This window comes from Bombus vosnesenskii, unplaced genomic scaffold, assembly GCF_011952255.1.
Source record: "Bombus vosnesenskii isolate JDL3184/JDL3185 unplaced genomic scaffold, Bvos_JDL3184-5_v1.1 scf7180000013305, whole genome shotgun sequence".
NCBI lineage: Eukaryota > Metazoa > Arthropoda > Insecta > Hymenoptera > Apidae > Bombus > Bombus vosnesenskii.
The window spans coordinates 2,655,476-2,669,864 of record NW_022882954.1 but is presented as its reverse complement, the minus strand read 5'-3'; positions in this window follow the sequence as shown (position 1 = coordinate 2,669,864).

Here is a 14,389-nt window from a genome sequence, read left to right as displayed (position 1 = left end):
ATTCCGTTCGAAAGCAATTGTACGAGATATCGTAGACACGATTCTCTCGTTTTTTTTTTTCGTGGCAATCTTAACGCCGCCATTCACCAATTTTATCTTCTTTATCATAATCGTTGTTGATCAACGATTTTGATTCGTTGACGAAGCGTATGAATTGCAATGTTCAGATGCAATTAAACGAAATTGCTTAAGCCAAACGATATAAACAATGGCTATTCATACCATAATACGAATCCAATGATCGCATAATGGCGTGCCATTTTATCGGGCTTTTCGCGATAAGGGAATACGAGATAACGGTCACAGGAGGCTTGGCATCTAGAGTAGATAGTTTGGTTATTGACTGCGTTGCTGTCGTTACAGCGCGACGAACTGCGCGTGATGAAACCTCAGATTATCCTCCACAGATCACCACTGATAAATCCATGTCGTTGAACTCTTTCTCACCACTTTTAATTTTATTGATCGTACCGATAGTAGAGATATTATGCCGTATTTTGTAATACCTTGGCAACTTAAATAGAAAAATTAATCCCCTTGAAAAACGATAAAAGAAAAGAAAAAAGAAAGCCACGATAAGATAATATCACCTTATCGAAATATTAAATTATGTGATTACCGTATCACTCGCGATAGTATGTATCTTTTCGTCATCTGTAACATCGTACGCGATGGTGAAATCGATTTTATATCTTGCGCTGTTAAAACGCGATAAAAAATCACGTAATCTGTGGAAGTAACGTTTCACGTGTGCGCATAAGTCAAAAATAACCAGACACTGGTGAAAATTCTCCAAATTTCTAACTAACGAACACCGGGCTGTTTATACATAGGCGTTTTCATTAGCTTGCTTCGACTATTCTAAAAGTGTTCCTATCGTTTTTAACACGATACAAGGAATACAAGCGGCATGATTATGCATGTGCGCAGATGCATATTTATTCCGTTGCGACGAGTTTAAAAAAAGAAACGCAATTGTAAATTATTTATAATATTCGCCGTACAGTTTTACACAATGTACAAATATCGAGTATCTACAAAGAAATGACATCACTCTGACATCATAGTACGACATGACTTCGTAACGCAAAGCTTAGATGCAGCGATGCAGTCAGAGAAAAAATTTTACCGGCAACGTTATACAATTCGTGCGAGCTGAAACGGAGAAAAAATGAATGACCGGATAGTTTCGTTCGAAGGTATATTAGTTTCTACTATTGCAACTCGATCGGCACGGTCGAACCAATATTATCAGCGAAATTTAACGAGTCGCGAGTTACGAGCTATCAGCACTAATAAATTCTCCTACGTAACAACAATTTTGATAATAAAACAAATGAAATTGTACGTATAAATATGGTAGATTATGAGTCAACCGATTATCCTATTTGATATTAATTTGTACGTTTTGCTAAAATTCACATACTGTTACTATAAAATCGACTAAAGTATCCGGATGCTTTGCATAAGCATCCGTGCAAGTGTGTCAAACAACCGGCCGCAAATTTAGCCAATTGGTAATTTTAATACGACCAGTTTGTCGATAACACGGCCATGTGCAAGGCTGCAATAGTTCACCGTTAATCTCTCGAAACACATGAAACGCGTCGAATATCTATTTACAGACAAGGGACAAATAACTTTGTCAGTCTACTCGATGATACGATTTTATCCATTAACCCTTGCACGTTCTGTGTCAGCGAAAGATTTACATAATTACTTTCCCGAGTATGCTCGTGCGACAATTTTGCATGGCACGTTGCATATTGATGGTACGCACACTTACAAAAATATCGTGTGTATAATAGCGACAAGTATCAGCCGCACTAGGCTACCATATTTCATAGGGGCGACTGATAGGGCGACTTTATCTAGCGCGACGCGCTGCAAAATTATTTCCGCTTCGCCGAGACACGCGGTAGACGTGTCTGGCTCGATGACGCCTTCTTTAATATGCTTTAATTTCTAATTTGTCTGCACAGCGTCACGAGCGCAGTGAAATGCAATTATGTGGATGTACGATCGGATAGATGCGTCTCTTGTTACCATCGAACGTTATGTAATACTGCGAGATTACTGAAAAACATGTACGATGACTCACGATAATATTTGAACACTTATGCAAACTTCCAGTGAATATATTATGCGTGTAATACGAAATATTTTACAATTTCATTTCATTCAGCTATTTAATGGGATACGACAATCATCGTTATTTTAGTAGAAATTGAAATAAAATATAACAAGGAAATGTATATAAATGTTACGAGGCATTTATCGTAAACATACACTCCGCAAAGATCATCGAAATATTTGAATAGTCAATTATCGATCATGTTGGTACGTAACGATATTTAGTGGAACTATATTTAGCGCTATTTATATGTTGACACTGTTTATCCTATGTATTAGATTTTTATTAAGAATATGTTTGCAAGGAATGTGTCGTAATCTCTAAATTCTGATTGATTTCATATTTTGATATAATGTAATAACGATAGCCTCGTTACAGTGTCAGCGATGTTTCAAAAAGTTTCGCAAAACGCACATAAAACATCCATGAATATTTTCTATAGCACGCGTTCGAATATCTTTGCGAGTCAAATAGGTAAAGTTAGTTTATGAGATAAAATTTCTATTCATATATACGAACTTGTAACATATGTATAGGACAGAAAGATAAACGTTCAAAAAGTATACTTGCTAATAAAAATTATTTTACATATCGCGCATTACTAGAGTTTGCGGTATCTGTATCCTCGATAATCTACTTCGAGCGGAAGATTTTTTCAATAGGCGGCTGGTCACGTGAATGAATGTTATGTTTACAATCTTGCAAAACACTTGGTATCATTCATAGATTATCACCGATGATACAAGAGCCGAGCAGTGCAAACGAGAATTTTAACAGGGAGGGTCGTAATTTCTTAAATACTTAATATTTGATGATATAAGTCGAGAATAAATATCCGGACACACCTGGTACGTGTCATAGGGTTATCGCTGCAGAACCATTACGTAACGGAATTTAAAGATTCCTTAACGGTGTGGTTTGTTACGCTGTTGGTAACGCGCAAAAACGCGACGAGCTAACCTTCTCTTTCCTTGCGCGGGAAAACATCACGAATCGTCGATACCGTGAGGCGTAATCATGTACATAATATTCCTCGTCTATTATTTCCCACGAAACTCTTGAAATTCATCAAAAAATCATCATTGAAAGATCCCCAGAAGTAATATTGTAATTTGTAATAAAACGTAAAAAACATTTATAACAAATAATAAAGATTTTTAGAATGATTTACAAATGCTCGCGAATATATTCAGACACCTACCACAGAATCTTTTTATGAATATATTATATGCATTATATGCATATGAAACCAGTTCGAAAATGTATATAGAGATTACAAAACATTTGTTACAAACATGCATTTAATGAAGAATTGGTATACGGCATAAATAGTAATCTTGAACGTGCAATTCATCTCGTTAAATATTGTGACTTATTAATACATATAACGAATATGTTGATTGTTCAAATATCCTGACGATCTTTACGAAGTGTATGCTCTTTCAATAAATATGTTAGAATTTCTACGCGAAGATTATCGCGTCTCGTTACAGTGCTAATGAGATTTCAAAATGCTTTGTACGATATGTACATAAAAAGTTTCTAAGATTGTTCAAATACTTTCTTAAATCACTCTGAATACATTTACTAAAGACTTTAACGGATCTTAAATTCAAGAAGCGTATTATAACCTATAATTATCGGTTCGTGAATTACGACGCTATTCGTGGAGATTTTTCTGGAAGCTACGGTTTTATCGAAGCGAATACAGGCACAGAGCGTGGAGGACGTAGTTTCTGCATTTCACTAACAATAAGTGCAAACGAAGCGGGTAGATGCGATCTCCGATTATTCCTATCGAGTAACAAAGAGAGCGTTGTACTTTTCCGAGCGTAAGTTTGGCTTTGCCGGCGAGCTGCTTTACGTACTCGTTCGGGAGTCGTATGTCTTGTGACGTCACTCGAGGCGCTGGCAACATTGCGAAAGATCATGCGACGTTGTCAAGCCGCTCCATGTGCCGGAAATTCAAAGCCTCTTTCGCCTCTACGTAGATTCGAATAAAGTTCTTACTTGTTTCTTAAACCTTCGACGTCGACAATAAAAACTTTTACGTATAATACTCGAGCGTATGAATTTTCCATGTTTCTCAATCCGTTCGACCGATTCGAGAAACGTACGCTAGATCAAGGGGAAACTTTCGTCGTAGTTCATAATGGAAGGAGTACCTTTAGTGCGGGTTCGATCGTAAAGAGCAGCACGTTGCTCAGAGTGGATAATATCATTCTGTCACGTCACAGTGTACGCTGGCCAGAGAAAATCAATCCGGCGCTTCTCTACTAACCTTTTGCCTGAACAGCGCCACACTCGCTACTATCCACCTTAAAAACACTCTGTTCTTCAAGGGTCCGTTGCGATATTGACCCGAGGTTGCGTTAGGTTATTTCTGTCGAGGTTCATGTACCTTTTCAGGTGAAATGTTGGAATTTTTGTGAATGCACTTTCAGACTTGCTCTTTATAGTATGTATTAGACGCATTCAGGAGATAATGTTATATCATAGATCGACTTCGCCCGTGTCCTTGACCTCATTGGTAGTTCAAACGGTTAAACGTCGCGTACAATATCGTGGTATGTACATGTTGTTTACTCGCTCTGGCTATTATAGCTTTGTAGTCATTTCATTTCGAAATAAATAGTTGAAAGAAACGTTCTGTAAATTAGTACAATGTATGAGATTAAGTTGATATTCTAATGCCATGTCAATTTCTCGAGATTTAGTTTGTATAGTATATAATATATCTATAAAATGTACAACTGTCGTTTAATTATTATTATTATTCTGTTTAAATGTGTATTATGTCTTTTTGTTATTTTCGTAAATTAGTGTTCTTGGAGCAGTATATCTTCAAGAAACAATAAGAAAATGAATGTATTTAACTGTTATATAACTACGATTATATACTTTTCAAAGATTTAAACATTTTTATATCAGTACAATTTTCTTATGTTACATTCGAAATGTAAATTTCTAAACAAAAGACAATACAATATGAAAAACATACGTTCGATATCTTTTTTTTATCAACGGATCGCGTGACAAAGAATCGTCAGAAATACGAGCGATCCTTTAAATCAACCCCCTGTGCTGTGTTTACCGTTCGAAATGGACCAAGGGAAGAGGATATGCGCGCGATATACGACCTAATTCAGTACCCTACTGATAACGATGACGTCACGATAGCTCGTCTACTTGTTACTAGTCACGGACGGTACGTGACACGAGACCAAACTGTAGAGATGAGCAGGATGATAATGGTGTTACTCTACATTACGTTATGCGTTACACTATTCCTCGTGACACAACACGCGGTGGTTTATTCAATTCTCTCGCGAATATTTTATTATTCATCCGATCCATTTGCTACGAACGTGATATTGACTAATGTCGAATATTTACGCTTTGCTATTCCTATCGTTACATTATGTATTTTACCTTCGGTTTATGTGCCAGAATTTTACTTTTCAAAGCGATAAGCTAGACTAACTAGCATGGTATCGATTCGAGTCGAAGACACGCGAAACGTGAGAAAATGAAAGTAGCAGCGGGTCGCTTTTAGATCGATCAGCCAGCAGCAGCAGCAGCAAGCAAGAGCCGCCAAGGGAACGGGGAGACCAGTTGTCGTCTTTCCATCGTCGCGTCGTCCTTTCGTCGGCATCACGAGATTGCGCGATGATGTCATGTATTCGGCCGAGTTTACGCGTGTTTGTAAACAGGCAGAGGGAATGAGAGAAATAACCCAGAAAGCCGAACAAAGAGGGAGGAGAGAAGTGGGAGTAAACGTGTTGAGGACGCGAACGAAAAAGGTGGCGGGGAAGGGGTAAGGAGAGGGAGGAGAGCGAGGGGAAAAATTGCCTTGTGTCAGGCACCTTGCTGTTCCGACTGCGCAGCATCTCTCCGCTCGTCTCTCGTACGCCTTCGTCGAGGCTTCCTACGCAGCGTTGCTCATCTCGTTTTCTCGTACACGAGCGTGACGTCATGCTGCAAGTTGCACAGGAGTAACCGACCGTGGGAAGGGGACCAGGGGGGAGTAGTTACGTGGGGATACAAAACGAGCGAACTCTGGCGCGCGCGCGCGCACCGGAGAGCCGCAGCGTCGATGGATTTGCTGTTAGCTGTATGCAGCGGGCTGCATGCAGAATACACACGCGGTGACATCGTCGTATGCAGTCGTTGGTTAGCTGCTTTCTCCCTTTACCCCCCTATCTTCGTCTACCTAACCTCTTGACGAAGCATAACCGGTTCCGCGCCGCGTGCAAACTCCTTCCCATCCCCCTGGCCTGCGACTGTCTCTTTCTTTCTTCCCCCAGTTTTCTTCCTTTCCGTGCAAACCCTATCTCTCTTCCGAGCCGTTCCGCCCTCCCTCACTCGCTCGCTCCTTCTCGCTTTTCTTTCTCGCGTTTCATTCTCGCTTCCACCCATTTTCAATACCATGCTCGAACCACGGAACCGGACCGAGTTAACCCTACTATGTAGCAACTTGGTCCTGCATTTTACGCGCTTTTCTCTCGTTCTCTTTCGTCACTGATGCACACACACGTCGCATGTGTACGAACTTCAGCTTGGCGGGCGATTCTCGCGGTCATCCAGCGGGACGTGCTACTTTATGCTATAGTTTCTATCTTTTTCTTTCTCTCTGTCTCTTGCTCGTGCTACGCGATTCGACGTGCAGTGTGCTTCGCCACGCTACAGTTGCTGCCTCGGTCAATATCACATCGTATTCTGGGTACGCGCAGTGCGCGTTAATGCCACACGGCTCGCGGTTTCGTTTTTAAGATAGGTTAGATCAGCCAGGTCACACACCTGTTATATACATAGCGTATACACATGGCTTTCCTTTACCATGAAATTTACAGCACCATTTATGGAACGATAGGAATTCATCCATTGACAACTCAACTGAGAAATATTTCCATTATTTTTTATATTATAACCCTCGTGTTTCATCGAAATTTAAGCGCGATTGGCGACAAAGCCATGAAAAAGATTGGGTTGATTTCTGTGCATTCTTGGTTCACATTGGCCTCGTAACTCAGTCTGTTCCTTTCGACCAGGGTATGTAATAGCTATCGCAAAGGCGATGGCATGGCGGGGCAATGCCACGAAGGAGACGATGGTCTGAGTCTGAGCGCATATTGCACCGGACGGTTAATGGCGTGATGGCGTGACATCGATGCACACGCACGCCGCGAGGTGGGGCGAACGGAACAGAACGAAACGGAACGAAGCGAAATGAAACGACCGGAACGCGATGTCGCGTGTCCTATGCTGCACTCGCGTGTGTCGCAAGTATTACACGCGATCTCTTGGCTAAATGCTTTAGCGCACGAATATATGTACTCGTACATCGTTTTGCTTCTGCGTCTCTGCTTCTAATCCTTAACCCTTTAACTCTTCTCTCGTGGCTGATACTGTTACAGGTGGCTATTACTTTATGGTTGCGCAAGATTAGACGAGTTTATCGTTGCACGACAAAACCATATAAATCTCGCCACGACGGAAAAAGGGTGTACGGCCAATACAGGCCGCATTTTGTTTTCTCGGCAATGCGAGACGTATTGCGATTCCATCTTTTATGCCGGCGCGTTGATTAACGTACGTACGAAGAAAAAAGTCGACGTGTGAAAAATGAATATTCTTAATTTCCGTGTAATACACGTTGTGCAGCCTCGCGTATCCTCCGAAGAGAAAATGTACTTGTCGGCTTGTGAACTTGGATGGAACGTTGTGTATGCGTTTACGTGTTCTTTTGTCAGGGCTCGTGAGAAAGCGTTCCACAATGACACGGTCATACTCATACTTCTTGCGGAAAGGAATGAGTTAGCAGCAGGCCGAATGCCAGGATGTTCACGAAATGCTTTATATTTATATACGTTCTTCGCGTTGATGTCTTTATTTTATTAAGTTGTTGCAATTGTTTGCTCGCATATCGTACACGTAGTTCAAAAGAAATTAAAAATTAAATTTTATTGCATATACATATATTTATGTAGAATAATAATAAAATAGAATAAAAAAAAATAAATAAGTAAAAATAACAAATAAATAAATACATAAAAACGCAAATTAAACAGAAATAGTACGTATTCTAAAACGAAGTAACTTAACCTAACGTACGACCGACGACTACGACCTAACGTTACTAATTGAGGTTAAAAGACTGCATTCTTCCTACGTCGTACAGCCAATTTTAATCGACCAACCGAATATAAAAATAATACAATGTACCTTTACAACCGCTCCATCAATCACACTTTGACTGTTTCGAAAACACCATATCCCCGGACGTATACCACGTGTAACTTCCACAGACGTCGAACTTGGGGCGTGCAGTGTACAGCTGTACAAAGAACGATCCGCCATGGAACTCGATCATTTTCTTATTAGCGGGCCGAGGAAGCGGCCCCGACGCGAAATTTCAATAGTCAACGGACCGATTATCCGCGGCTGGATCTTCATCAGATAGCCGTCGAAACGAGAAAAAGAAAAAAGGAAACGAAGAGAACGTTAGTTCGGTTTGCACCCTCCTCTCTTTGTTTCGATACACGGCGCGCTGTTAAAGCCGCTCGGAGAAGAAACACCTGACGACGTCAGGCGGAGAGTACCTACGTGCATACCTGTGGCAGGTGAATCGAGTCAGGTGCCCGAGCAGATGGGTGTCTCTACTCGAGAAAGCGTTATAAAAGCGGTCTATCTCATAAATGTGGGTTACCAGCTAGAACTAACGCCCGTCGTTAGAGCAACATCGCGATTTTGCAGGTTGCCTCTGTAACTGATGTTATTCTATAAATGGTACCTTGAAGCCATAACGTGTTTTTCCTCGGCTCTTTAAAATTTAAATGACGGTAAATGTCAGGGATGATATGTAAAACGAAGAAGCGTGTTGTTAATTCTTCAAATGATAGAGTATATCTATAAAAATTTCTTTGGATTTCAAGACCGTTAATTCGTAAGATTTTTCACTTACGCAACGAATGATGAAAAATGGAGTAACGCGAGAGTTTTAATGTTGACAACATGCCAAGTTAGACGATCATAGTAAATAGTTTTTATGCGATAAAATACGAATATTTAATTCTGCATGTATTAGTAGCTATTTACCTTTTGTGTGAATTATTTAGAGTAGATACTAGATTATTTTTAATAGTGTCATGATTTTCATGATTCTATGGGTGTACAGTCGCCCCGAAAAGTAAGTTAACGATCTTACATTTAAACTACGTATAGCGCCAGTTAAAAAAATTTGAAATCGCGTAGAATTTTCGTATACTTCATCATCGATCGAACAGCGTTCCTTTCTTAGTTCGAACGTGAAACTCAATGAAATACACCGATTTTCTAAGACGTTTTAATGGGCAGTAAAACAGGAAACGCTGTTTCACATCTGTCGGCGGTAAACAGTGAGATTCGAACGTCCTTCGAGGCGTTCTCGTCAAGCGAAGGGGTATAACGAGCGGATCTTTTCTTCTTTCTTCCTTCTTTTTTTTTTTTTTTCTTCTTTTTTCCATAGACACGTGTCGTGTGCAGTGCACACGTAGTATGCATCTTTGGTGTACGCAGTCGCGCGGACAAGAAACTATGTGCAGTCACGTGTAAGAGTGGAATAGCGAAAACGTGATGCGATTATGCATTCTTTCTACGTCGTCATTTCTCACTTGGTACGAGCCGGGCCTCGTGTGTAGATATACATACTTATTAACCTAACGTTTTATGGTAATTTTATTAAACGCTTCTTTTTTACGGCAGACGTCACCGGATTTCCAGCGACTACAAACATCGTCGATCAATATTCGTCGATCGCGAGATCGACCATGATATTGTTAAACCGCAAATACTTAACGTGTATATCGGTCTCGAGCAAATTTCCTATCGAATGCAGGTAAAAAGATAAGAGCTTGAAGTAATCAGTGATCATTCAATTAATTTGCTATTTTTACTTGAAAAGTAATTCACGCTTAATTTAATTTCATTTTGTATCAAGATAATTATACGCAGATCATTTTCAAGCAATTTAACTATTCCAAATAATATAACAAATAATTTAATATCATGCATGCAATAATTGCATGAAGCTTAGACAAACTTTATGCGGAATAAAAATAAGAAACAACGATACGATGAAATAATTGTCGTTTTAATTGCTCAAGGATTTTTGTTCTATGTTATGAAATAAAAATATGTTACAGTTACGCTGTTTAATATAAATAACACCGAGGATGTAATTTCATCCTGTTAATTGCGTGTACGATTTCAAAAATAGGTTACAGGATATCAATGGAATTCTTCCAAATTGAAATCTTTCAAGATAAATTGAAAATTTATTTTGAATCCTTCAAACGGAACTCTGCTCTCACCTTCCCCATTATGCGACAATTCTTATTATACATTTCTAGACAGATTTATCGATTTTATAAAATACGTCACGTCGAAACAGCCTTGAATATGATCAAATGTTTGAAATAATTTTCCTAAAGGAGCAAATATAGTAATTTGTGGTCTTGCCTGAATAATTTTAGTTAACAGGTATTTTTATCACCCCTTGTGTACTTGTTTGTATTTAATTCTATTATGAACCTCGATGCTTTCTCCACACGCAATTGCGTTCTCGTTTTATTAGAAGATGCCTTGATTTGGAAAAACGAACTGTTACATAAAGCGAGAACAAAGAAACTCGTTTGTAACGTGTAAAAGAGAAGGTTGTAAATTATATACAGAAAAAACGAAGAAATTGTTTAAAGAATGTATTTTTAACGAAAATTATTTCAAGACCGTGTTACGTAGTTCATGTACAACATCAGCAATAAAAGAAGGGCACTTTTATTAATAGAAGATAAAAATAATCTCAATACCTTAATATTTAAAAAAAGAACTAACTACGAATTGGCGTCGTTATTTTTTAATTTTATTCCATTTAATTTCAGGAACAAAATCAATCACTTATAATGAATTTCCAAACGATCCACACAGACAATAATATTCTTTTATACTATACCAAGATCCTTTATTAATAGACTGTTATTCTTTATTATTAAGTTAAGGAAACTTATTTTTATGAAGAGGTATTTTAAAATTGCGACGATAATGTTTACAACGAATTTATATAAACGATACTACGATATCTTCTTCAATGTTCTATATTTCTCCGAATATTAAGTTAATAATGAAACACAATACAAAAGAAAGGGAAATACAATTAAGATTCGTAATAATTAATAAATTAACTATTTCATTTCTATTACGATAATAAGTATTGCAAAGGTGAGATGTTAAGTTTATAAACATTATAGACGATTTAAAAACTCCGCTATTTATGAAAAATCTTCTTCTACTATAATGTTAAAAGTTCAAAAAAAAGTTTAAAGTTTAGCCATCGATTTTTTTCAAGTTGACGACATTTCATCCATAATTCCCCTATAAATGTATCGAGAGATAAAATATTCGTTTAACATTGCTGTTGAAAACCACTTGTAATCGTTAAATGAACCTGGTTTCGTGTCCACCGAAAATGTCGATCGATTGAAAAATTTCAGCGATAATAAACACGCACACACGCACACACGCACACACGCACACACGCACACACGAAACGATACGGTCAAAAGTAACAGCTGCGAGAACGTTCGATTAGACGTGCCGATGGAAAAAGCAGGAAGAGATTACAGCAAACAAGATTTTATCGTTTCAAATCACAGCTGCCTTCGAATCAATCGCTGCCAGCTATTCCTCCAATGCCACTTGCGCAAATTTTGCAAAATCGAGTGACGGTTGGCGATGTTTGAAAAATATTTTTTTCACGAGTTTATTACTTCACCTTTTTTTTTTCTCCACGAGTGTTGTTACGTCCCTTAACCTTACCATAAACTATAGTCCATCCTCGTACCATCTGTACAAATACATCAACTCGGACCCTTAATAACCTTAAGGAACCGTAATAAAATTTAACTTTTACCCTTCTGTCAAGGCCTTTAATTGCTACAAACATCTTCCAAGTCGAAACGTTCTTTAGAGTTATTACTCATTAAGGCAAAACATGCGAAAAGCAACTTTTCCCACGTACAATATTCGGCGGCCACCTCTACCCGTGAGCGGTCGCTTGGTCGATTGGTGGGGGGCGAACAGCACCCATCACTAGTTTCGTAAAATATGGCCGTCACAGAATATATATCTCAACTTGCTCTAACCTCTTCGCTGAAAACACTTCTACACGCATCACTTATATTCTTCAAAGCTGTTGGAAAGAGAATATTTAATCTGCTAACTCAGTGTTGTAATTGTTCAAGCACTCCTATTATCTTAACCGAAATAGAGGATCGGCTGGTTCGTGGCGTCGATCATCGTATCGTAACGAGAATTTACGACTGTAGTTGGCGCGTTATAATGTGAACGCGTCTCTCCGCGAAGCGGTCGAACAAGTATGATTTGTTGTCAGACGACGTACACCGATAGCCTTCCCTAAAATCATCAGTCTTTTGTATATATTTTTCAACTATCCGTATATTTATACATATGAACAAAGAAACACGTAAAACGCCGTGATGTGTAATCGTTGCTATGTAAGAAATTATTATATACGTTGTTGTCGATTATACGATAACTGCAGCGTTTCATGAAACTATTCCAACACTTGGCACGGAATTTTTGTACCGACATATTACGTGCATTTATAGGGATTTTTGTTGAAATTTCGTCAGCGTTCTAACGAGACACGACTATCGGCGATTATAATAAAGAGGCGAAAGAAAAAAGAAATCGCCTTTGATGATATTCTGACACCGATCTGTTAAAAACATCGAGGCAAGGAAAGTTACACAGCTTGGCATTTTTTTTTTCTTTCTTTTCGAATCTTTCGATAAAGAAAATGTTGCGAAATTTTCCATATCGTGTTTCTTACAATTCGACTTCAAAATTCTCGTATATTTATCTGATCTTACGTAAAGTTACAAAACCATAGTTTTTCGCAAGTACGATTTATAATATTTATATTTTAGTTAATCGTACAAAATACGCTATTGCGTTTGTATTATCGAACCTTGTCGAATTCACATGTCAATTCATTCATAACACACGTCGTATGTTTATACAAATTTTCCGTAGTAAACGTTGGAATTCTTTCGTAAGTCGCTTTAGCTTTGTTTTTGCGAATAAAAAGCTCGACCTGTAATACCTCCCTCGGCGAAATGCGCGCGAAACTCGTTTCGCTCGAAAGGGAAAATAATCGTGACGCGATGGTTTCTCCGTTTCAGCAGTACGCCGGCTTTAACAGCTGTTATTACAAGGAGAAAAGTTATTCGTACACACACGCGACAGTGCCATTTCGCGTGTACCGTCCTGACACAATGGCAGTACGGTAGTTTATCAGAAGGGTGACACAGGCCAATGAGTGGTCGCCGGTGTCGCCAGTGTCGCGCGAAAATGCAACTTTTCCTCTGCCAGATAAATATTTATGTCACCTCGAGACTCTCAAACCATCGTTCATCGTAATCTGCGCCCGGAAGCGTGTACACCGACGATCGAAAGTTTCGCGGTCGAGTTTCAGAAACGATGGTAATTTGACTTTTCTCTTGTTTTACGCGATCAATTTTCCACGATTAATTTTACACGATGAGATTCGATCGCGGACTTCAACTTGTCGAATCACACGGGAGCATAGCAATTTGAAATTGATTTTTTTTTATTTATTTATTTATTTACGTTTTACAATTTGTCCAGTAGGACATTTGGTAAAATATTATAGCTTAGTGGTATAATAATATAACACGTGGATGGCTACCTCCAGTGGGATACCATCAAAATTGATTTAAATTAAGTTATTCGATATTAGGGTTTTTCGTTTCAATTTATATTTTACAGGCTTTCCTGATTAAAACACTGTATTCGGTTAACGTACCAAAATTCTTTCAGATATCGCTTTCGAAGTGTAAGGCGAAAAATCTGCCCAACCAGAAACTTTTATACGTTACTGTATATACGTTTGAAACGAAGGGTCGTAAATTTTTAAGTGACAATGTACGTTTCCTTTTGGTTGCAACTTTGCATCTAATGGAGACGAAAAAATAAAAAAGGGAACGCAGGGATTTTATCTATTTGAAATATTCATCGGTTTTTTGAGTAAGAATAATGAAGGAGAAGAAACGAAAGATCGACGTGATGAATGAAATATAACGATTTACTAATTTGTCATCGTTACGCCTATATCTGATACTATGTATCCGTTCTTTCTTTACGCTGATAGCTAACATGTATCAAAGAATTATATTT